The 24133-nt window shown below is 46.5% G+C and overlaps 1 long non-coding RNA gene across 4 annotated transcripts in view; it reads right to left on the reverse strand.

Moving 5' to 3' along the window:
* Positions 1-5190: 5190 nt before the first annotated feature.
* LOC116808619 (uncharacterized) overlaps positions 5191-24133 on the reverse strand; it is a 178839-nt gene continuing 159896 nt past the window's right edge. For all 4 annotated transcript variants that reach the window (XR_012056878.1, XR_012056879.1, XR_012056880.1 and 1 more), the window contains 2 exons: positions 8364-8411; positions 5191-6761 (listed from right to left, as the gene is read on the reverse strand). This is a non-coding gene — a long non-coding RNA (uncharacterized lncRNA). The remainder of the gene's footprint in view (positions 6762-8363; positions 8412-24133) is intronic.

Genomic DNA, 24133 nt, shown 5'->3' on the forward strand with positions numbered 1-24133 from the left:
CAACCAGCACCAGAGGCACTGCAGGGCCATGGCAGGGGTGGCACGGGCTGGAAATCCAGCAATGTGCTCAGAGAGTCCTGTGCCACAAAACCCCACAGCAATTCAGCAGGAAACAGAGGTGGCACAAAGAGTTGAGGCTCCCAGAACATCAAATGCTGGTTACAGCCTCAGCCAGCCCTGCACAGGGCCCACAGCAGCCACAGGAACTCCCTTTCACACAGGGGTGATCAAAACCCAAACCCCAAACCCGCTCCAGGGTGTCAGCAGGGGTTTGCTCTCAAAGGTCCTTCCCAATCCGAACCATTCTGCATTTCTATGAACCCCCAAAATGACAAAAAAACCCCAACCCAAACCCCAAACCCACTCCAGGGTGTCAGCAGGGGTTTGCTCTCAAATGTCCTTCCCAATCTGAACCATTCTGCATTTCTATGAACCCCCAAAACAACAAAAAACCCCAACACAAGCCCCAAACCAAAACAAACACCCCCACAACAACAACAATCCATCATCAGGCACTTGGCACAAGAAGGACAGTGGCAGCACGTTTCTCTCCCTCTCAGGATTTTTCATAGGGGTGCACAGAAAGAAATGGAAGAAAAAACAATTTCTATTTCTGCTCCTTGTTTTCCCATGTGGAATGTGTTTGGAGAATTGTTTCCCTGGGGTGTTGCTTGGTTGGATTCTGGTGAGGATGGTTTGAGCCTGGTGGCCAATCCAACCCACCTGGGGCTGGAATCTCAGAGAGGGTCATGAATTATGAGTTAGAGAAAGTAGTATGTAGTTTTAGTATCCTCCTTTTATATAGAATATTAATGTATTTTAGCATAGTTATAATAAAGAAATCATTCAGCCTCCTGAATTGAGTCAGACATTGTCATTCCTTCCCATTGGGTTCGCCTGCATTTACAATAGAGGACAATCCAAAGCATGCTGAATAAAGAACCAAGAAGAAAAGAGATTTCCTGGCAGTGCAATTTTTCCTGCCTCTGTGACAGGAGCCACCACGGCCTCTGTGTCACCAGAGCTGCTGTCTGCAGGTGAACACTTGGATTTTTGGGGCTTCTGTGGGTGGGTGTGGGCAGGCCTGGGGCACAATCCCCTCCTGAACACAACACAAACCCTTCCCAGCACAGGGATAACCATCCTGAAGGGCAGACCCCACTGCAGTCACAAATCTGAGATCTGAAACGTAAACTTTAAGGAATTTAGAGATTTTAGAAGAGCTAAGATTTTAGTTAGAAATAAGCCTTACTAGAGTTAATTAAAATAATAATAATAAATGAGTAGGCCTTGATGAAGTTAGGAGTTAGTAGTTAACTAATAACTTATTGCTTGTCAGCACAATGTTTAGTTAGCTGGGTTTATAATGAAGAATACACAAACTGACAAAGAGCTTTTAGGAACATAAGACAATTGTGGGGCTCCTCTGTTGTGAAACCAACTGAAGACAAGGAATGGGAGTTCTACCAAGAGTTCATTTGTCAGATTGGCATTGAAAAGGTAGAAAGGTCAGAATGAGGAAGACTTCATTGACTTCCTCATTTTGGGACCCCTCCCCATGTAAGGGACACCGACCCATTTCAAGGAACAAACCACGCATGCTGAATGGCTTTTGGAGTGATTGGCATAGCAGGGAATGGGATGTACCAAAATGATGAATATGTATTTGTATCTTGGGTATTCAATACTTGTATGGATAAAAAGACTCTGTAATCACCTGGAAGCTGCGGTGTGGATTTGGGAGCAATCCCACACACAATAAACACACACTTTCTAACTTTAAACTGTTAGATAGTTTTTGTCCATCACAGCTGGATATTGGTACTAGATCGATATCCAGATTTTTTAATAAATCAGATCTCCCCAGCTGGAGAGGGGGAAATTGCAGGAAGCAATTTTGGTGGGTGCAAAGGGTTAGGGGGGAGCTCCTGGCAGAGAAAAAAGGGATGAAAAAGGATGGGAGAGAGCAGGGGAAGAGCTGGGCCACATCAAAGAGAAGCACCGGCCCCTGGGGACTCGTGTGAGGTTTCATTCAAGTCCCTACTAAAAAGAAAAAAAAATCAATTAAATTAACAAAATGGTTTGCATTAGAATTCATCAAAACTACCCTGCAAAGAACAAACCAAGCTTTAAGCAGGGTGCTGTTTCTGTAACCCAATGCCCTCCCAGCTCTGTTTCCCATTCCCAGGGAATCTCCCTGCGATCCCTGAGAGCCTCTGGAATCCCAGGGAATAATTCTGCCCAGCCCTGGAATCACACCCTCACACCCGGGCTTTGGGGGCACCCACCTCCCTTTTCTTTAACCATCCCCCGAGGAAACTGAAGCCTCATTTGGTAAAATTCTCATTTATTATTGCCAAGAAAGGTTTTCAAGGCAAAAAAACTCAGTTTTTTTGGGAGTTTTTTTGGTGTTTTTTGGTGGGTTTTTTTGGTGGTTTTTTTTTTCTCAGAAATTTTCAGCTTCAGGACGAGCTTAAATTGCGGGGCAGCTTCCCAAAATGTGTGTCCCCATGGAATGCCAGGATTTGGGTTGGGAGGAACCCTGCAGATCCTCCTGCTCCAGCTGCGTGCTTGCCCTCTGTGGTTGGGGATTGCAGAGAGGAGAACCGCCCCTGTTCCCATCAGGGCGAGCTTCTCACTGCCTCTTTTATTAATGCAGGTGTTAAACGAGAGCACACATTCCTGACAATTTACATTCCCCTGCCTGAGCTGCATGGACAGGTGGACAGGGAACAGGGAATTAAACCAGAGGACAGCGTGCTCGAACATGCACCGGCGTTTGTGGCCATGTATGCCTAAAATACAGGCCTGGCAGCTGGAAATACCCAGCCAGGAGGGCTTCCTCACATCCCAGGCTGCTGTTTCATGGCAGAGAAGTGGGAAAATAGAGTTATTTTTTTTAATTGACGTGGAAGAAAGTTGTCTGTTTAAAAAATCTGTGTAGGGGATGGCACAATCTGTCCAAAGCTGTGATTCTCTCTGTGATACCTTCCTCCTAGGAGAGCCTCTGGGTTTGGGGAGCACCCAGAGCATTTCTGGGAAGAGATGTCCCAGGGCAGAATCCCAGGATTCCTGAAGCTGGAAAAGCCCTCCAAGGTCATGGAATCCCATCAGCAGTGCCCGATGCCCACCCTGTCCCCACCCAGAGCCCTGAGTGCCACCTCCAGAATTCCTGGGACACCTCCAGGGATGGGCACTCCAAACCTCCCTGGGCAGTGCCAATCCCTGAGCCCCTTTCCATGGGGAAATTCCTGCTGGTTCCACCCTGAGCTCCCCTGGGCCAGCCTGAGGCCGTTCCCTCTGCTCCTGGCCCTGTTCCCTGGGATGATCCCAAATCCCCCCAGCTGTCAGGGAATTCCAGAGAGGGAAAAGATCCCTGGGGATCCTCCTTTGCTCCAGGCTGAGCCCCTCTTCAGCTCCCTCAGGGATTCCCCAGCCCCTTCCCAGCTCCCTCAGGGATTCTCCAGCCCCTTCCCATCTCCCTCAGGGATTCTCCAGCCCCTTCCCAGCTCCCTCAGGAATTCTTCAGCCCCTTCCCAGCTCCGTTCCCTTCCCTGGACACTCTCCAGCCCCTCAGGGTCCCTCTTGTCCCAGAAGTGGCCGCAGCCCTGGCGGTGTCAGCCCAGCAGTGCCAGCACAGGGGGAAGTGGGTGCCCCTCATCCAACAGGGGGAAGGGAAGGAGCTGGGGTGAAGGGAGGGACCTGGGATGAACATAAGGACCTGGGGTGAAGGGAGGGACCTGGGATGAACATAAGGACCTGGGGTGAACCTAAGGACCTGGGGTGAACAGAAGGGACCTGGGGTGAAGAGAAGGACTTGGGGTGAACATAAGGACCTGGGATGAACATAAGGACCTGGGATGAACGCAAGGAGATGGGATGCAGAGCAGCATCTCAGCTCAGAGGCTGAGGAGCAGCAGCAGTATTTTCCCATGTGCAGGTTCTGCACAGACTGACCAGCTCCAGCCCGAGGAGCCTTTCCCGGGATCCCCGCGGGTCCTGGCGGTGCCAAGGGCCCGGAACCCCCGGGACCGCCCCGCTGCCATCCCCGCTCCTGCCCGGGGGGATCGGCGGCGCCGCCGCATTTGTCATTGCCACGGCGGTGTTTAATGGAGCGCCGGGAACGGGACCGCGCCCGGAGCTCCCGGCTCCGCTCCTGCGGAACCGCCGGGGCCGGGCCGGGCCGGGCTGGGAGCGGCTCCTCCGGCCGGGCATCCCCGCCCTGGAGCCAGAGCCCCACCGCTCAGAGTTCCGCTCACAGACACGTTCTGGAGCGTTGGGTTTTCGCAAAGGTTAAAATAGACAATATAAAAAATATTAAAAAATATTAAAAATATTTAAAAATATAAAAATTATAAAAATAATAAAAATAATAACAATAAAACAAATAAAGATATAAATATTAAAATAGACAATATATAAAATATTTTTATAAAATATAAAAATATTTTAAAATATAAAAATTATAAAAATCATAAAAATAATAACAATAAAAAATAAAGATATAAATATTAAAATATACAATATAAAAATATTTTTAAAATATAAAAATATATAAATATATAAAAATATTTTTTAAAAATATAAAAATTATACAAATATAAAAATATAAAAATCATTAAAATCATAAAAATCAAACAAATAAAGAGATAAAAATAAATATAAAAATAATAAAAGAGAAAATATGAACATATAAAAATATAAATAGCATAAAAAATTAAAACAAATACAAATATAAATATAAAAATATTGAAATATTAAAATAGAAAATAGGAAAATTTAAATTATAAAAATTATACAAATTATAAAAATTATAAAAAATAAAACAAATAAAAATATAAATATATAAATAGAAAAATAGAAAAATTAAAATAGAAAATATATAAATAAAAATATGAAAATATGAAAATATAAAAATTATAAAAAATAAAATATAAAATATAAAAATTAAAATAGAAAATAGAAAATACAAAATAAAAAGATAAAAAATAAAAAGACAAAAAGATAAAAATATAAGATATTGAAATATTGAAATATTGAAATATAATCATGAAAAATTATAAAAATTATTTAAAAACAAATTAAAATATTAAAATGTTAAACTTTTAAAATTAAAAATATTGACTATCATATTATACATAAATATTAACATTTTATATGTATAGTGTGAAAGTAACTTTGTTATAAATATATCGGTTTTATTTCTGTTGTTGGTTAAGCTTAGACAAAACAGTAAAATAACTCAAATATACTTGTATTCAACTACCTACTTAGATAAGATATCATCCAATAAATATATGAGAAAAACACCTACTACAAACATACCAACTGCCAACACTCACCGTGTACAGATAGTGTAGACCAAACCCAAAACCTGGAAATAATAAACTAAAACCACAACCAAAGAATACACATACTCTAAAAAAGTAAAGCAGAAGAAGAACCATACTAAATACTTCTTAGAATATATAAACTAGTTTAGAAAAAAAGGTTTATTATCCATAATTATAAATATCTAAGGAGCTAATATAATGAAAACTGTACATAAAAAGTATTTCCAAAATAACGAGTGCAGCCGTAGCTGAGTGCCAGGACACCCCCAGCCATAATAACCTTGGCTCTGTGATCCTTGGCTCCCACTGTCTTTTGTTAAATTTCTACATTTTCACAAGAGACTGAGCTTTTTATATTAAAAAATATATATATTTTATATTTTTTTAATATTTTTCACACTCTCCATGTATTGATGTTCTGGGTTTAAGCAGATCACCTGGCAAATCCTCTCTGGGTGCATCGTTAGGATAATGGGATAAATTATTTTAACACCTCCCAAGTAACCAGTGGGCACAGGTGCAGAAAGATTTGGGTTTTCAAAATGTTTGTACAATTTTTTTTACAATCTTAGATCACAGGACGTATTTAAATTAGTGATGCAGGAGTAAGGAATAAAGTGGGAAAATATCCCAGGCTAAAAAGGATTTAATTGTGGGTTTTTCTATGGGGAAGAACTATTTCAACCTCCCTGGTGTTTCCAGGAGAAAGGATCCTGCTGCACAATGAGCCCCTAAAAATCAGAATTGTGAGTGGCAGGTAAGAAATATCCCGCTGATATTGGGGCGTTTTCCATGCCAGCTGCAAACACCCATTTCCTTCCTGGAAATTCAAAGTGGGATCGAGGCTTCTGAGGAGAAATCCACGTTTTCCTGACAAATATTGCAAGTGGAAACAGAAACCCTCGGAGCCCCTGGGTGCCATGGAAAGGTGCTCCCCAAACATCCCGGGGGTGACCCTGACCCCTGGGCCCTTTTGTGCTCAAATTTCGCCTTTCAGGGAAGGAAAACCAAAGCCTTTTTTCACTGCACACAATATTGTCAGAGGTATTTTTATCACCCCCTAGGATGCCTTTTTCTGTGCAGTGAAAGCACAGTTTCCCACCAAAATGCAGCTTTTGTAGCAAAAATATTTCAGGAATTACCCCAGCGAGCAAGTCAGGGGTATTTTGTTAGAATAATTCATGGAAATGTGGAGATATGGAAATTAAAATGAGGATTTTGGCTTTTCTGGGCCCAGGGGAGGAGATGCAGACTTGGGTATCAGTGCTGAGTTGGAGTTCAGCCCTTTGGGTGGGATCAGAGATTTTGGGTCCCAGAAGGTGACAATTCCTTGGCAGTGCCACCCCGAGCCTTGGCTCCAGAGCTGTTCCCAGGACGTCCCGAGGCTGGGCAGAAGGAGCTCCAGCTCCTCTGGCTGGAGTTTTCCACCTGGAAATAAAAATATTTGTGGTCACTGATGACGCTGATGAGCCAGGGACGGGCGAAATGACTGATATGATTTCAGAATGTAAAATGAACGTTTTATTCAAAAGCACTTCTCTCTTTTATAGAGAACATCGTGAACATTCATTCCATTGGTTTTAAAGTAAAATTATTTTACCTGATTGGTGCACTGGACTTAGGTCCGTGTGGTAGGACATTTCTATAAACAGTGTGAATGGAAAACAAGATAATCAATTGTTTACATTCCTCTGGGACTTTTTCCAGCCTTAACCCGGCAGAAATGCATCTTTTTTTCCAACTGAGCTGGGAATATCCACAACTTTTTTTCCTGGATATTCCAAATAATCTGGAGCTAAATGCCAAGCTGGGTGGGTGGGAGAGGATTCCAGGTCCTTTCCACCCAGAGCTGCACCGATGGGCACAAAGGGGTCCTGGAGTGGGGTTTGCTCCCGGTTCCAGGCACATCCCGGCGATCCCTGTCCCTCATTTCTGTCCCTCTGCTCCCTGGAGCCTCGGGAATATCAGAGAGGGAAACAATGAACCGATTGAATGTTCTTCAAGGGCTGGATGGGGAGGGGATTGTCTAACAGAGAATGCCCACTGAGAGCAAAACAGAGGGACAAAGTACTTTCAACAGTGGAAGCACTCAGAGGAAGCGGTGCAGGGGCAGGAATCCATCCCTGGATCCTAACTCAGATATAAAATAAAATAAAATAAAATAAAAATAATATTATAATAAAATAATATTAAAATAAAATAAAATAAAAATAATATTAAAATAAAATAAAATAAAATAAAATAAAATAAAATAAAATAAAATAAAATAAAATAAAATTAAAATTAAATTAAAATAAAATAAAATTAAATTAATATAAAATAAAATAAAAATAAAATAAAAATAAAATAAAATAAAAATAATATTAAAATAAAATAAAATTAAAACAAAATAATATTAAAATTAAACTAAATTAAAATAAATAAATTAAATTAAATTAAATTAAATTAAATTAAAATAAAACAAAATAAAATAAAATTTGGACCCTAAAACAAACAAACAAACAATTAAATAAATTTTTTTAATCTCCGCTCTGCAGCACCAGCCAAGCCAGCACTCGAGCAAAATGCTATTTTAAAAAGCACTGAAGCATTTTCTAACTTATCCCCAGGGATTCACACTTAAAAAAAAAAAAAATCACATAATTTAGTGGTTTCCTTTGGATGCTGGGAGCAAATCCCAGCTCTGTGGAAACAGGGCCAGGAGGAGAGGGCTGAGCTCTGCCTGCCCCCAGGATGGGCTCCCACAGAGGGAATTTCACCTGGCTGGGTTTGGCACTGGGGCCTGTTTGGTATTACTGAAGGGGAAAGGAGCTCCAGTAAATGGAGAAAATAAAAGTGAATGTTTGATTCTCTGAGCATTTGCATGAAGGGGGGTGATTTCTGTCTGCTGGCCACTTTGTTTGGGCACTTATATCTATATTTCCTCTTATTGTGGCCCTGTCAAGTGTTTGATAGACTAAGATGGAGGCATTAATTGAATTCAAGTGTAGACACCTGAAGTATTTTTATTTTTATTTTTAGTTCTCTCACCTTTTATTTCCATTAGCACAGCAACGTGGTCGCGGTGGGGATTTCTGCCTGAAGGACACAAACAGAGCTGCTTGCAGTTATTAAAATAAAACTACTTTACCTGGGGAAAAAAAAAATAGTTCCCAAACCATTTAAGCTGAAAAAATAATTTCAAAAATAGAACAAAACCTGTGTATTTTCCCAGATTTCAGAGGTCTCAGTTTTCCGGACAAAATTCCAGAAAAAATTCCAGCCCCGTGGGTGTCCTGGGAATCCCTGGATGGGGCATTGAGGGCTGACAAAGGGGGAATCAGTCCCAGCCTGGACCCAGCTTGGATCTGGGGCTTTTCCAGCCTTGCTGATCCTGGGATTTGGTGCTCAGGGCTTTGGGTTCGGGCAGTTCTGCCTTTGAGGGCTGGAATTCCTCCATCAGGGAGGGAGAGGTGAGGCACAAAGGGTCCATCTCCCTGTGTGGGAATCCAGGGCTTCCCTCTGGCTGCCCTGGGACCCTGGCAGGGGTCAGGAACCCCCCTGGACAGAGCCCCCAGAGACACTGGCTGTGATCTCTGTCCATGGAAAAGAGTTTTCAATCTTACAGGATCAATTACCAGCTCTGAGTGTTTGATATCAGTAATAATTAAGTGTGGCATGGGTGCAAAAGTAAAATTTTAGGATTCTAGATAAGGGGCCCAAAGGGGACAAGAAGCCATAATTGGTCTGTGCTGTTTCAAGGCTGTTTATTCTGTTTATCTCTAACATGTTCTGCTGCCCTGCCGCAGCTCTGTCCTGCAGGGCAGCGTGTGGGGCTCTGCCCTCAGTGGGATGGTACAAACATTAAATACCACAAACTACCTGTGCTGGATTTACAATAACGTGCCAATATCTGTCACCTACGTTGGACAGTGTGTCCCCAGCCTGAACCAACAGAAAAATGCCAACACCACAGTGAAACATGGAGGGCATGAAGAAGGAGAAAAAGGACAAGGCACACCCAATTTCCTCCATCTTGTCCCCTTTGAACTGCTTATCTAGAATCCTAAAATTTTACTTTTGCACCCGTGCCACACTTAATTATTGCTCATATCAAACACTCAAAGCTTGTAATTCATCCTGTAAGACTGAAAACTCTTTTCCATGGACAGAGATCAGAGACAGTGTCTCTGGGGGCTCTGTCCAGGGGGGTTCCTGACCCCTGCAGGGTCCCAGGGCAGCCAGAGGGAAGCCCTGGATGGTGCCCCGAGGCCCCTCCATGTGTCCCGCACGTTGGGCACGCGGCGCCCGCGCCCCTCTGCGGCTCTGTTGGGGTGTCTCTTTCTCCCAGCAGTGTGCAGCGTTAATTGCTGCTGCTCTGCGGCCCGGTGCCCACTGCCAGCCCCATTACCCTGCTGCCCGTCCCTTCCCCGCCACGAGCTGTGCCACGGCGCTCCAGGAGTCGCCAGCGCTCGCCCTGCACGGTGGCGTTCGGCAAACGTGAGGCGACGCCGGGACTCTGCTCCACGAGGGATGGGCAGAGCCTGGCAGAGCCCAGCCCGGCCCAGCCCGGCCCAGCCCGGCCCAGCCCGGCCCAGCCCGGCCCAGCCGGGCCCGCAGCACAGCCGGGGTTAACGCAGGAGCGCCGCCGTGGCCGTGAACCTTAAACAAACTTCCAGCAGCATTTTCCTGGCGGCCGCCTGACATTTTTCTTTATGTTTCGTCAGTCATATCTGAGCGATCAGACAGCCGCCGCACGTGGTACACCCACCAGGATTATTATCTCGAGCAGAGGCCCAGAGCTCATTGTAGCAGGCATGTAATTCTTTACAATGTATGCCACGTTAAGTGTGTTGGGTTATCTATTCAACAGCTGACTGAGCCGGGCTCTCGGCTCTCCTCAACAACCATGTAAGAAGCGATGACAATTGTACTACTTCATAAGGGCCGCATGCAACTCTGACACACACTTCACAGCAACCAGTCATCTATATAAACCAATTTCAAGAGCAAAATTGCATGGTGCCTCCACTCTGTTATAAACACAATGATATCCACTCAGAGCTGATAAATGCGCTGCATTTCTCCCGAGCTTTAGAGAGCTGCTTCCCTCCGCGGCTCCCGCTGGGGACGCAGCCAGGGGACGGCGGCACGGGCACCTTCCCCTCCTCAGAGCCCGCAACGTCTGACCAGCTGGGAGAGAAAACAAGGCCGGGCCTAATTAAGGTTTTAAATACTTCTCGACTGCGGAGCAATTTTCAAATTAATTAGGGTATCTTTTTGTAGGATTAATGCAATGTAATCCTTGTTACGGGGAAAAATATCTATAGCAACCACCAGGTCCTTGAAAAAATACTTCAACACCAAACGCTCCGACAAAGGGGGAGATTAAAGACTGTCAGACAAATTAAAGCCACTTTTCCTGGCTGGTATGGCTGGGTAAAAGGGTGTGTGGAACCAGCAATCCCAGTTACGGACGTGCTGGCAACACGTGAGGCTCTAATTTTGGGAATTCTGAGAATTCCGACAAGTTTGAGGTGGCAAATGGCATTTCTGGACTGCAAGCAACAACTCAGCCTCCTGCACCAAGCACAGAACCGCCCTCGGTGTCGCAGCGCAATGAAAAGATGAAATATGGCTACAGTGATCTTGATTTAATGAACCCTGTAATTGAATACCCAGCCAAATAGACATCCTGATAAAACACAACAAGGAGTGTTGTTTTTTTAATTCAGATAAAGAATAAGATCCATCTCTGTTTGTTTGCATTGTTCAGCAGTCCTACAGGGGAGTTTAAAAAGTGATCAAGGCCCATGCAGAGGTGGTCCTGTCTTGCTGCGTGCTGCAGAGTAATTTAAATATAATAAAAACTAACAAACACATTTTACAACTATCATTTCTGCATTGCTATCACACTGCCTTTTTTTTTGCCCTGATCACGGAAAACACCAAAAGGTTCATTCCAAACCCAAAACGTGGTGTTGACTGCAGAGGGTGTTGAAGGCGAGTCCCAGCCAAGGCTGTCCCTCGGAGCTGGGACACTCTGGGACAAATTCCCGGTGCTGTGCTGGGAATGGTGGCTGGGGAATCGTGGCAGGGTGGGAAATGGGCCCAGAGAGCTCCTGGGGCTGTGACCACGGGCACAGGGACACAGGGCAGTGACACACAGGACACAGGACAGTGACACAGGGGCACAGGGCAGTGACACACAGGACACAGGACAGTGACACACAGGGACACACAGGGACACAGGACAGTGACACACTCGCGCTGTCCTCCCTGAGAACTCCCTGCCCTGACTCATCTTCCCACATCCGAATTTATTTTTAAGGAAACAATTCCATGATGCCCATGGAAAAGCTTCCCAATCCCGAGCTCCCTGCACCATCATGGCTGATGTTATAAATGAAAATTTGTCCAGCTAAATTAATATGAAAAATATTAATGTTTATTTTGCAATCCAATTCTATCTAGCCAGCCACGAGGAAAGAACAGAGCCGAGCCCGGGGTCAGCACCAGAAGTCATCCTCAGCAGAGGTTTTCCTCCATGCCCACACACCTCCATCCTGGCACAAGCAGTTTTTATAGGGAAAATTCCACCTGAGGCCAAGATTTGAGCAATCAGTCTTTTCTTCTATTCAGAGTCCACATGTTAATATGATTTTCTTTTTTGGTGATGAGGGAGAACAATTCAGTGTCTGGAGTTTGTTGAATCCCTTGATGAAATTTACGGGAATTTGGGAACGCTGCATTCACATGTATTTGCTTGAGGATTTCTATGATATTTATCTCAGGTTGGTCACGCCAACGATCAGACCCTGGGGTTCCCACTTGGGGTTCCCGGATCTCCCCAGCCATGGCCCATCTCATCTCCTGGCCAGCCGGACCTTCTTTCTTGTAAATCAGTTTCCAAAATACACCTGCGAGGGTGGGGGGGAATCCTAATACAAATTATACTCCAACAAATATTCAATATTACATATATTATATTAGAAATGGTGCGAATTATATCTACTCCACATAACAGCTGAGAAGGGTGGGCACCGCCTCAGAACTGACTGTGCTTCCTAGATCGGTCTACAATCCTCATTTTACTCTAATTTAACCTTTCCTGGTTAATTTATATCGGTTCAGCTTGCCAGCCTGTACCTGCCAGGGTGATCATCTCCCATCAAGGGGCTGGGCGTGGACAGGGCTGCTCTCTGTCGGCTCCGTAACCACCACACCTAATTAAAGTCCTTAAAAACCTTTAATGTGACAAGAGGAGACAGGAACGGGCAGGAAAAATAAGAGAGGATCTTTCAATTACTTTAATCACGCTGACTTTCAAATCCCTATCCGAACCCGGCCGAAACTTTGTGCGCTTTTCCAGGAGGCTCCAGGTGCCCGTCCCGGCCGCATCCATTTCCCTCTGCCTCAATGAGAGGGAAAAGGAAAGTAAATACAGCAAGCGCTTGGAATAAATGATGAAATTGTCCTCCAGGCACGTTTTGCATATGAATATAAAAGTTGTGATTAATAGGTTATCGCGCATTACCGAGGGCTGAGCGGACCGCGGGCAGCGGCGTTCTTTGCCAGCCCTTTCTGCTTTCAAAGGAGCCGCAGCGAAGCGTTCTCCGGGGTCCCAAATTCCGGCCAACAAGGCCATCAAAGGCGGCCAGATTGCGGCTTTTCCCCCCCGGGGGCTCCGTGCCCATTGTCAGCCTCAATGCCCCCACCGCGCTGGCGATTAACAGCGATTTAACCCAAAACGGACGCGGAAAACAATGCCCCGTGCCAGGGGGAGCGGGGGGGACAAAGGGGACAAAGGGGACAAAGGGGACATCTGGAGCACGGGCACTGCCTGCCCCATCCCTGCCCAGCCTCGCCTGCCTGAGTTCACGGACGGGTTTTACACCCCCAAAGCAGAGCAAAGCCCGGTGCCCAGTGCCACCGGCTGGGCACGGAGCGCTGGCCCTCCCCGGCTGGGTCCAGAGCCACTGGGGTGGCACCGGGGGATGGTTTCTGTGGTCCCAGCACCACTGAGGTGGCACCAGGGGATGGTTTCTGCAATCCCAGTACCACTGGGGTGGCACCAGGGGATGGTTTCTGCGGTCCCAGAGCCACTGGGGTGGCACCAGGGGATGGTTTCTGCAATCCCAGCACCACTGGGGTGGCACCAGGGGATGGTTTCTGTCACCAACCCCATGCTGTCCCTCCCCGGCTGGGTCCAGAGCCACTGGGGTGGCACCGGGGGATGGTTTCGGTGGTCCCAGAGCCACTGGGGTGGCACCAGGGGATGGTTTCTGCGGTCCCAGAGCCACTGGGGTGGCACCAGGGGATGGTTCCTGTCACCAACCCTGCGCTGTCCCTCCCTGGCTGAGTCCCAGAGCCACTGGGGTGGCACCGGGGGATGGTTTCTGCAATCCCAGTGCCACTGGGGTGGCACAGGGGGATGGTTGCTGTGGTCCCAGAGCCACTGGGGTGGCACCAGGGAATGGTTTCTGTGGTCCCAGCACCGGGGGATGGTTTCTGTGGTCCCAGAGCCACTGGGGTGGCACCGGGGGATGGTTTCTGCCACCAACCCCGCCCAGCTCGGGATGTTCCCCTCACCCCGGAGCAGCGGACGATGCCCAGGAAAGGTCGGCAGAGCCTTTCCCCAGCAGCCACCAAAGCACTCCCCAGGAAACGAAGAAGGAATGAGGTTTTGGCCACCAAAAATCCACTGCCGCAACAAATGCTTCGCATCCATCCCATTTCTTCCCGCTCGCAGATTTTTAATCCTCTCTTAAGCACTTTTAAAGTGCCCAATTTTTGCCTAATTTGAATTTAAATCAGCTTGTATGGAGAACTTGGAGAACTTTTTTTTTTTAAAGCGAGCTTGTTTGGCAGGTACATTTTCCCAAGATCACCCAGCTTTAATTTTAAATTTCAAAAGCCTTGCGTTTAATCCCTTGAGCTGGCCTGGTACCTTGCACCATCTGTTCTGGGGTTTTGTTATAACCGAGAGCACCTGCAGAGTTTTTGCAACATTTCAAGCTGTCTGTGGACTAAAATCAAAATAATTATAATTTTCATAAACTAAAGACGGCGGTTCAGGTGCTGCAGGCCCGATTTTCCACACCAAACCCTGCGCTGGAGCGTTTCTCCTGCACGAGGGGCTTTTGTTCTGCTGCCACCAGCTCCAGGGACAGCTGGGATGGCACCCGGAGCCATCTCATCCCACCTCTGCTGCCTGCTCCGGGCTGGGAGAGCTCCCACAGGTGGGACAGGCCCAGAAGGAGCAGGAAATGGCCTTTTCCAGCCGCTCAGGGAGGTGCTGAGGAGGTTTTGGGCCATCCCTGTCCACCCCTGCCTGCTCCAAAGGCATTGGGGTGTTTGTGGGTAGGGGAGGTTTTCTGCTTCACTGCAAGCTGCAGATCCTTCCATGAGAAGGTGTTTGTTCAGCCTTCATTGCCCAGAGCTCCTCACCTCGGATAAATCCCTCCTTGGGGCGTGCTGGGTAGGTTCAGGTGGATAAATCCTTCTTTAGGGCGTGCTGGGTAGGTTCAGTTAGATAAATCCTTCTTTAGGGTTTGCTGGGTAGGTTCAGGTGGATAAATCCCTCTTTAGGGCGTGCTGGGCAGGTTCAGGTGGATAAATCCTTCTTTAGGGCATGCTGGGTAGGTTCAGGTGGATAATTCCCTACTTAGGGCGTGATGGGTAGGTTCAGGTGGATAAATCCCTCCTTGGGGCATGCTGGGTGGGTTCAGGTGGATAAATCCTTCTTTAGGATGTGCTGGGTAGGTTCAGGTGGATAAATCCCTCTTTAGGACGTTCTGGGTAGGCTGAGGTGGATAAATCCCTCCTTGGGGCCTGCTGGGTAGGTTCAGGTGGATAAATCCCTCCTTAGGGTGTGCTGGGTAGGTTCAGGTGGATAAATCCTTCTTTAGGGCGTGTTGGGTAGGTTCAAGTGGATAAATGAAACCCTTCGTGGCGGCGGGGGAGAGGGAGCAAACCCTACAAAATCCTGCAAAATTCTACATAAACCCCACAGAAACCCTACAAAAACCATACAAAACCCCTACAAAACACGCCAGAACCCTATAAAAACCTCACCAAGAGCCTACAAAACCCTACAACTGCCCACAAAACCCTCTCAAAAACCAACACCTGCCTCACTGCTGGGCTGAAGAAAACCTGGAGACACCACAACCCCAAATTCTGCACAATTCCCTGCCAGGAGGGGACAGCCGGGGGGATTTGGGATCATCCCAGGGAGCAGGGACAGGAGCAGAGGGAACGGCCTCAGGCTGGCCCAGGGGAGCTCAGGGTGGAAGCAGCAGGAATTTCCCCATGGAAAGGGGCTCAGGGATTGGCACTGCCCAGGGAGGTTTGGAGTGCCCATCCCTGGAGGTGTCCCAGGAATTCTGGAGGTGGCACTCAGGGCTCTGGGTGGGGACAGGGTGGGCATGGGGCACTGCTGGGATTTTGGGAGCTTGGAGGGATTTCCCAGCCTAAAAGATTCTGGGGTTCTGTGGAAATTCCAGAAGGTTCTGGGTTGAGGCAGCACAGGAAGGGGGTGAGGCCTCCTGGGTCTGGTTCTGTTTGGAACAAACGCTCTGGTGGCATCAGTTGTCACCTGTGGGTGGCACACGGGGGTGGAGGGAACTAAAGGTCCCCTCAGCAACAGGAGAGATATATGTAATATATAATATATAATACATAAAATATATATTCTATCTCATATATATCATATATATGTGGTAGTACTTTTTACTTTCTAAATCCTGCTGGAAAATAAAATCAAATACAGCCCAAGAACCCAGGAATATTTTAAACCTGGTAACAATTGTGCATTTCTGAGCTACAGAGTCAATACTTCACCTTTTCTTTTTTATGCTCCCAGAAAATCAATTTATATTTTCTTTATCTCCTTTATTTGTATTTTATATATTTTCTACAGATTCGTTATTCCCCTATTTTGCTTTTATCCCTTCATTCCTTACTCTCTGAATACAAGGGAGAAATTTCAACATTTTAAAGACTAAAATCTGTTTTTCTTTTCTAGATAACTCCCTAAGGCTATGGTGCTTAAAACTGCGATTTTAATATTTTTAAAATCAATAACCAAATACTGAAAAATAAAAAGCATCTATTCTGAAGAACAAATAATCTCATTTTTATATTCTCATGAAAGGCAATGCGTGTTGTATTATCCCTCGTGCGGTTTGGTGATTTCTTCCTGGCCACTCCAGGCCGTTGGGAAGAGAAGCAAATGGGATTAGGATATCAAATGTTGGGATGTTTCCTGCATTTATCTGCCTGGCAAGGGGCTGGAGCCGAGCAGGGGCTAATGGAAACCGTGCACCCCAAACTCGGCGCAGCGGCTTCAAAGGGAGTTTTTTTTGCTACATGGATCCCATTTGTGTGGGGAAACCCAATTACTGCGGGGTCCTTGTACCTCCCTCGTGCCTTTTATGCTGCTTTTTGCTCCAAGTGCTTATTCTGATTTGATAACCCCGGCACAAATAAAGTGTCACCCCCGGCTCTTATCTCCCAACTCGCAGCTTTCCAATTTGTCTCAGTTAGTTCAGAACTTGACTCCTTATTAATTACCCCCACGGGGTCCTGGGGCTGAGCATCAGCTCTGTCCCCGGCAGGTATCAGGGAAGGGCTTGGAAACCAAATCTCACAAAAAGCCAGCAGAACAAACCAAAACCTAACAAAAAAAACCCCATAAAAATATCAGCAATAAAAAAAAAAGAAGAAAAAATCCGAGAAAAAAGAAGCCAAAACAACAACAGCAATAAAAAAAAACCAAGCAAAATAAACCCCACCAAAATATCAGCAACTACAAAAGAGAAAACAAGCCCCAGAAAGAAAACAAATCAGCTACAAAATAAAAACAAAGCAAGCAAAAACCCCCCACAAAACCACAACTAGTAACCAAAAAAGCCACAGAAAAAAAGAACCCAAACCAACAAAATAAAAACAAACAGAATAAACGAATAAAAAACCCAAACATAAAAAAAAACCCCACAAAACCACCACCAACTGCAAGGAAAAAAACCCACAAAAAACAACCAAAAATAAAACCCCCAAAAACCAAAAATAAACCCAGGGGAAAAGAACTCAAACCAACAACAATAAAAACCCCAAATATTTTGGCCGTATTATCCTGACTAGGTTTGAACAGCGAATCGAAGGTGAAGAGATCTCCCAGGCATCACCAGATATTTCAGCCCCAGCTTTCTCCAGAGCCCTTTTGGGTTCATCCCATCCGTGCCCTGCCCATTCCCGGGCATCCTTTGGGGTCGCTGCTCTGCACCCCAGGGATTTTCTCCCCGTTATTTCTGGAGCTGGAAAATCCTCCCCATTCCCAGAGTAAATCCCAGCTCTCAGCCCCAAGGAGCTGCTGCAGTTTCTCCTGGCCCAGAGCCCAAACCCAGAGTGGCACAGGGAATAAAGCCAAGGGGTGAATTCCTGGTTTGGCTGTTCCCAGCTGGCTGCCCCTGCCTGTCCCAAAAAGGGGTGAAAATGGGAATCCCAATCCCATATTCCCGACAGCTGGCCTCCCAAAGTCCACTTCAGTATAGAAACTTTCTGGAGAAACTTCAGAGGCCATAAAATCCATAAAATCCCTCTCCTGTTGGAAATCCCCTGCTCAGGAATTTGCTGTCCCTACCCAGGGATATCCCTGGAACAGGCACAGGGCTCTGGGAACACGCACACCCCCCAAGGGGGCAGGGAAGGATTCATCCATTTCTGGATAAATCAGACATTTACCCCCAGGTGTTTCATAAAAAATAATTGAAACAATGGAAAAAAACTGCCCCAAGTCTTGTAATGAGAGAGCCTGGCAAAAGAATCCCAGAGATTATTCCTGCATCCATTAATTAGGAGGCACATTTCCACAGCCCAGAGAGAGAGGATAACTGCTCAGCCAGCGCCTCATCTGAGCGACCCAGCCCCAGTTCCAGAGTTAAACAAATAGCATCTGATTTGCAAAGTACAGTATTCAATATTTTACCCATTAACTGCTGCTAAAATAATTCAAGGCTCCAATTGGAGCTGTCTTTATTTGGATTATTTCCAGCACAGTCAGAGAGCAGCACTTGGCATCAATTAATGCTCAGTTCTCACCCTGAACTTCCAGCAGGAATCTGTGATGTCCAAACCAGCACTCCCTGTATGAGGGATGAACTCATCCCAACCGGGCTGAATGTGGCTGCTTTATTTTGGGCATTTCCTTATATTTTAATTAATGTCATCAAGAAGAATCTATTGATTTTTCCAAGCTGGTTTTTAATGAATTATCACACGTGGAGCCTGTGGCTTTTGAAAAATCTTTGCTGCCGTGTGCAAGAGGGCTTTGAAAGCTTAAAAAAAAAAGAAAAAAAAAAAAAAACTAGAATAAGAAAAGAGAAAGAAAAAAAAAAAAAAAAAAAAGGAACGTTTCACCCAGTCCTAACACTCCCAAAGCCCCGAGTAGTTAATTTATGGAATCTCCTGTTAGTGAGTGAACAAAGGTAAAAATAACAGGCCAGTTATAAACTGGTGCTGTGATGACATCGTGAATTATTTAAAAAGGGCACGTTGAGTGTGACCAGCGAGCCATCAATCAGAGCAGACAGTGATGAGAAAAAGAGGTTTCAGTCACTTCCTCTCTGGCAGCAGAACAATCCCCTCGCAGGTACCGCGGCGCCGCTGACCCGGTGTCACCGCATTGTCACCGTCCCCTTTGAAGGGCCGGAGTGGTTCCTCTCAATATTGGAGCGCCAGGAGTAAATAAACCCCGGGCTGGGCTCTGCCTTCCCGCACACTTCAATTTGTCTGACAATGGGCAGGACACGGACGCACAAATCTCTTCAAGCCCCGATGAATTTTTTATGGCAGCTCCAGTCCAGCGGCAAAGGACGGGCTTTAAATGGGAGCGGCACTGCTGTGAGCCAGAGCCCCCAGAGACAGAGCCCTGGGAAGGGTTTTGTGGGGAATTCAGCCCTGGGAAGGATTCTGTGTGGGATTGAGCCCTGGGAAGGGTTCTGTGGGGAATTCAGCCCTGGGAAGGGTTCTGTGGGGAATTCAGCCCTGGGAAGGGTTTTGTGGGGAATTCAGCCCTGGGAAGGGTTTTGTGTGGGACACAGCCTTGGGAAGGGTTTTGTGCGGGAATTCAGCCCTGGGAAGGGTTTTGTGTGGGATTGAGCCCTGGGAAGGGTTTTGTGTGGGATTGAGCCCTGGGAAGGGTTTTGCGTGGGATTGAGCATTGGGAAGGGTTTTGTGTGGGATTGAGTCTTGGGAAGGGTTCTGTGGGGAAATCAGCCCTGGGAAGGGTTTTGTGTGGGATTGAGCCATGGGAAGGGTTTTGTGTGGGATTGAGCCTTGGGAAGGGTTTGTGTGGGATCGAGCTTTGGGAAGGGTTTTGTGGGGAATTCAGCCCTGGGAAGTGTTCTGTGCGGGATTCAGCCCTGGGAAGGGTTCTGTGTGGGATTGAGCCATGGGAAGGGTTTTGTGTGGGATTGAGCCTTGGGAAGGGTTTTGTGGGGAATTCAGCCCTGGAAAGGGTTTTGTGTGGGATCGAGCCTTGGGAAGGGCTTTGTGGGGCATTCAGCCCTGGGAAGGGTTTTGTGTGGGATTCAGCCCTGGGAAGGGTTTTGTGGGGCATTCAGCCCTTCTGCTCCTCGGGCCTACCTTGCTACCAGGGCTGCCAAAGCGCCCTGGGGTGGGGACTATCCCATAGGGCATGGAAATCCATCCCACAGGGAATGGAAACCCATCCCATAGGGCATGGAAATCCATCCCATAGGGCATGGAAACCCATCCCACAGGGAATGGAAACCCATCCCATAGGGCATGGAATACAGGGATACAGGAACAAAGGGACCCAGGGATGAGGGAACACAGGGATAAAAGGATAAAGGCACACAGGGATGAGGAGATACAGGGACACAGGGATAAAAGGATAAAGGCACACAGGGATGAGAGGACAGAGGGACACAAGGATAAAAGGATAAAGGCACACAGGGATGAGGGGACACAGGGACACAAGGATAAAAGGATAAAGGCGCACAGGGATGAGGGGCTGCCTCCCCTCCTGCCCTGGCCCCTCTCAGCCTCCAGCCTGCGGTGCTGCCTCCCAGAGCCCCCAGCCCTTCACCCACTCCTGATCCTCAGCCCCGCTCCAGCAGCACTTCCCGGGAATCCATTCATCTCCAGGGAACATCCTACCACTCCAAACCTCTACTCTGCCACTTAATTGTTCCTAACAGGTAAATCAAAGGCAAAAGAGAACTAATTAATTTTCCAGCTTGGTTTTATTTTACTGTTACTGTTTGGAGAAAATAGAACTAAACCCCATTAGTGTTAAGGTAAGACCATGAAACAACATAATATAATGCAAGAAAGACATTTAATAGCGTGGAGGAATGTTAAATTACTAATTAACTCCAAGTTCCTGGATAAAAAAGTCGAGTAATTTACAGGATTATTGCAACGTGCAGCTCAGATTGCCACGAGGGTCAGCTCGGGAGCATTTCCTGCTATTTCCTTCAGCGGGCTGGTTATTGTAGAATTCCTCTCACATTAAAATCCACTGTCCTTACCCACAGTTCAGTGCTGCTAATTAGCAGCCGCTCAGCTTCCCAGGCAGTCATTTTTCTCCATGTAAAGCTGCCAAATGTTCCCAACTGCTCAAGATGCTCCCCAGCCCCGCTGGCAGTGTCCGGAGCCCGCCTGGCCCGGCCGCTGCCCCCGGGCTCAGCCCTGGCCGAGGCAAGGCCCGGGCAGGTCCCTGGTGCTGCTCTTGGTGGCAGCTTGGCACGGCCCTCCCGGCGCCTTTGGCTGGGCGACAGAATTTGGGAATGTCTATTTTTTCCCTCCTCTCTCTTCCCAAAGACGCAAATCCTGCTCAGGCGCTCGACACCGCGAGCTCTCCAAGCTGTGGGATTTTTCCCTTCAAAAGCGACTGCTTCCACATTCCATTTAAACTTTTATTCAAACAAGAAAGCCAGGAAAGGCATCTTTTAGTTTTTCCCTAAATATATAAGAAGAATGCCCGAACTTTGATGAATAATTGATTAAATGAAGCATCGCCCATCAAAGGCAGGAAGAGGAGCTGCTCCACAGAAAGGCTCCACTATCAAACGGCACTTTGTTGTCTTAAACACTGCTCAGATCTGCAGCACTACAGAGCTCGTGGCACATTAATGCTGGAGGTTATAAATGGCAGTGAAGAGATTATTATTATTATTATTATTATTATTATTATTATTATTATTATTATTATTATTATTATAAAAGGTAATTAGAATTCAGCTTTTCTTGGTTCTAGTTATCCCCCAGCAGTTTGAAAAAGGAGAAATTTGGCTGAGAATCGCTGAGCCTCCTCTTTTCCTCTCCCTTTTGTTGGCTTTATGACTAATTTATGTTTAACCTTCTGGAGAATCCATGGTCACAAGACACTTTCTGAAAAAATTCAAAGCAACTTTGGCTGTGTCCAATAGGAGGGCAAAAGGTCTGGGGAGCTGGGGAAGGGCTGGGAATTGAAAGAGGCGGCACGATCTTCTTCACCTCCTCTTCACAGCTCTGAGAGCAATCAGGAAACAGCCACTAATTGCTTCATCAAAATTAAGCTCCTCCAGCTTCATACCAATTATTTCCCCGTGGCTGTTTAGAGTTTCGTGTGCCTCCCATCCGCACGAAGGGGAGAAAAATAAACCGGGGATGTCAACGGCAGCGCATTTTCCGGATGGAGAGCGGGATCAGGATTCCAGGGCCCACTATGGAATTCCTTCCTTACATCCCCAAAGCTGCCTGGAACTGAAGCACCTGAACGTTCTGGTGCTGCATTTCCACTTGAGAAAGGGCTGTAGAATTTACTTAGGACGAGAGTGCGAAATTCCTTGTGCTGACAGGGATAAATCCATTCAGTCGAGGATCAAAACAGTAGCCCAAGGGTAACAAAGAACAAGTGTCAACCACATTTGCTCTGAGTGCCACAAAAATCCCCCCTGGGACTTCCAATCATGATGCTCTAGAACTATATTTATATAAGGGTTTTTTTGTTGGTTTTTTTTTTTTTAAGGGAATGTAAAGGGCAAAAGGGCTGTGTTTGGAGGATGAAGAACTTTTAAATTGGTTTAATTTTTTCTTTCAAATATAATGATGGAGTATTTAAACATGAATTTGGAAAATATTTTAAAATCTTTAAATATTTGCTCAGTGCCCAAAAAGACATTTCTTATCCTATGAGATGTGCAGGGATCAGCATTTAATACCTATTAGTGGTTATATACAAATGTATAGATATTATATACATGATAGATGCATAAATACATCAATATAACACACATATATGCATAATATAAGCAGAAATATGTAATATAAACACATACATATATTATTTTTTACATATTGTGTATCTATGCTGAGATCTGAGTGATAATCCTGGATTTCTGTTTCTTTGTGGGAGCAGGATGCTCTCAGCTCTCCTGAGGGATGACAAACACCTCCGTGCACATCCCGACAGGAGCAGAATTCCCTTGCCAATCCCAGTAAATGTGTTTACCAGGGAGCTGTTGAAGCACATTTTATCTGGCAGAAATGGCACTGAACCCCCAGTGGGTGCTGGAGCCAGGGGAGCCCAGCCCAGGTTTCTGCTCGCAGGGTTTGGGGTTGTTCTGACTTTGTTGTGCTCTTTCACTGCTCTGCCTCCATCCACTAATTATTCCAACATCATTTTCACTCCATCCTTTGCAGTATCTTGGCAGAGAGCAGAGTGATGGGAGTTTGCCACAGAAATATCCAGATATATTTTTAATATAAGCCTCAGATTTCTGTGTGGTTGGGGAAGTTAAACTGCAGATGGGCAGAGGAGTTCTCCCTGCGAGACTCCGAAAAGTCCTGGGTGCAGCTGAGAATCTTGGGTTATTTTTCCAGAAATGGGATTTTTTTTCCTCCTAGCTGGCAGAGGCAGCCCATGAGGAGCCTATTTCCATACTGGCAAGGGCTCCTAGCACTGGGAATTATTAAATCAGCCCACGTTAAACACAGATCCTGTGTGTGCTCCTCACACCCCCAGGCACAGATTTCCCATGGGTCTGCAAAGTGACGCAGAAGGATAAAAAACACCAGTGGGCAAAAATAAAGTATTTAGTTGCTACTCTTCGTGTTGAGGGAGTACAACAGCCCACAGTTCTTCACTTTTCCCCCACTTTAAAATAAACCAAATTTAAAAGACTGATTTCCTAGAGTTCTGTACAGTTCCAGCTCTTTGTTCAATTTATGAACTCGGATCATCCCAAAGCATCCCAAGGCAGCATCACCAGGGTGGTGTGAGCCAGTAAACACGGAACACCACCACTGAATGCTGCTTAAACCTTGGTTGGGTTGTTTTCACCCCCTACACTTCATAACCTGAAATGCTGAATTTCCACCCATTTCTGCCCGTTTCGGGGGGCTCCATCCCGTGGGGATGCTCGGGATGTGCTGAGCCGGGAGCGGCTCTAATCAAAGTGGCAGAGCCGTCGGTGTCCATCCATCGCATCCCGCGCCATCCATCGCATCCCGCACCGGGAAGGGCTGGGATCATCACCCCCACGCTGCTGAGAGCTGCCCAGACCATCACCCGGGCCGGGCACTGCTCCCTCGGTCCGGCCATTCCAGCCGAGCATTCCCTAAACACCCCCTGGAAACGGCTCTGCCCACAGCTCTCCTCTGCTCCCCGTGATTCACCCACTTCCCGCGTGGAAAACCCGGGCAAGGAAAGGTGGCACCGACATTGTAATTCCCACATTCCTCATTAAAGCTCATATTCCAGCAGTGGGAAGCAAATCCTGTGCCAGCTCCAAAGGGAATGACCCTTC

Source organism: Taeniopygia guttata, chromosome 7, assembly GCF_048771995.1.
Source record: "Taeniopygia guttata chromosome 7, bTaeGut7.mat, whole genome shotgun sequence".
NCBI lineage: Eukaryota > Metazoa > Chordata > Aves > Passeriformes > Estrildidae > Taeniopygia > Taeniopygia guttata.